The following is a 1,956-nucleotide window of genomic DNA, read 5'->3' as shown; positions in this document are numbered from 1 at the left end:
GGATATCTCTCTTAAAGCCCTATGAGGCTGTCTTCTTAGTGGACTCCGTCTCTTTGCCTCCCAGACACTTGCATTTCAGAGTCCTTTCGCTTCAGCCCTTCTTTCTTTGAGAGATACAGGTATGAAGTACGAGACGCCCTACTTCTCCCTCGTCTTACCAACAACCTCTGAAATGACCATTTTAAATGATGTAAAATTTACTTAAATTACAATTAACTCATGCCATGCCCCAATGCCTGGAGATGGTGACATGTTTCCAGCCCCTCTTTTGTACCATCTTGGGTCAGTGGAAGGACATTACCCTTTAGACAACATTGCTTGGAAAGCAAAATCTTATAGGAAGTCCTTTGTGGGCACAAAGCATCTCTCCACCTCATAGAGCTGAGCCTGCCTCTCACCACACCGCTGGGGTTGTTCTTCTAAGGCCTGCACCTCTCCAGGTAGGAGCAACTCTCCTTAATCTGGAGGACTTCAGCCAATGACTCCTTTGTGCTCTACAAATCATTCCCAGCTCACCCTTCTCCTACTGTGAAGTTTAATGCAGTCTTCAAACCGCGAGTCTGTCTCATCTTTTAGGGACTGGTGTCAGTTTATTCTGAGGAGAACTCCCCAAAATATTGATGTCATGTGTAGCAACATGGATGGACCTTGAGGGTGTTATGCTGAGCGAAAAAAGTCAGGCAGAGAAGGACAAATATCATATGTTTGCATGTATAGGAGGATTAGGAGGAACTTAACGGAGGACCATGGGGAAGAAGAAGAGGGGAAATGGTGGGGGAGAGGGAGAGAGGCAAACCATGAGAGACTCTTGAATGATGAGAACAAACTGAGGACTGATGGGTGTGTGTGGGGAGGGGGGAGATAGGCATGGAGGAGGGCACTGGTGGGGATGAGCACTGGGTGTTATATGGAAACTAACTTGACAATAAACTATTTGTAAAAAAAAAAAAAAAAAAAAAAAAACCTTTTTTTTTAAAGTTGATGTCAGTCCCAGGTAAGAAGGGACTCCATTGTCCTGTGCCCTACTGGGATGCAGAGAATTTGGTTGAAGTTTCCTCTGGTCAGCACAGTATCCAGGGTACTCATTGGCCAAGTGCCAAGTTGGAGGAGAGGGCTTGGGGTCAGAGGAATCCCATGGAAATGATGTCCTTGTACCTTAATTGCCCACTTCTTGGCTGGTTTGGAGGGCTCCAAGTCGGGGCGGCGGGGGGGGGCACTCCGTAAGGCTGGCGTCTCAGTGAGTTTTTTGCCCAGTCCTAGGCTGGGTTGGTGGCTCATGGCTTGAACATTCCCATTTGGCCAGGGGTCCAGTGGACATATGGATGATGTTCTGGGCTGGTTTGTAGGTCTCATAGTTGGAGGACAAGTGACAACCCCAGTGTTTGTTTTCCCTGCTCTCTGTTTGATTAGAGGGCTCCAGCTGCAAGGTCATGTGTTGAGTCCACTCTACAGGAGACTACTTGACCTAGTGCAGAGTTCATTTGAAGGGGGCTTGTGCCGTGCACCCTGTGGCAAGCCCAGTGTTCTGGGGACTGGACTTCCCTGTGCTCTGCTCTGTTGACAGAATCCAAGTCACAGGTTCCATGGTGAGACACTCTCCAGGTGACTTGTTGGCCTAGTAATGAGTATGTTTGGTGCTCTCGATTTCCTAGGGCACCTCGTGAGCACCGTGCCTAGGTGACTTGTTGGAAGGACAGAGATGAGTTGTAGGGCTCCAGGTCCTAGGGCACATGGTAAGTTCACTGTCTAGGTGAGTTTCTGGCCAAGTGCATAGTTGACTGAAAGCCTTCCAGGTCCAAAGCACATGGTAAGCCTCCTGTTCCAGACACTCCTTGGCCTACTCGTGAGCTGGATTGAAGCCCTCTATGCCCAAGGGAATGTGTAAGCCCGTCATCCAGGTGTCACCTTGGCTCAGGGAAGAGTTGGGTTGGAGGGCTCGTGGTGAGGGGTCCTGAC

This window comes from Hyaena hyaena, unplaced genomic scaffold, assembly GCF_003009895.1.
Source record: "Hyaena hyaena isolate Hyena2069 unplaced genomic scaffold, ASM300989v1 scaffold_790, whole genome shotgun sequence".
Lineage (NCBI taxonomy): Eukaryota > Metazoa > Chordata > Mammalia > Carnivora > Hyaenidae > Hyaena > Hyaena hyaena.
This window is presented reverse-complemented; position numbering follows the sequence as displayed.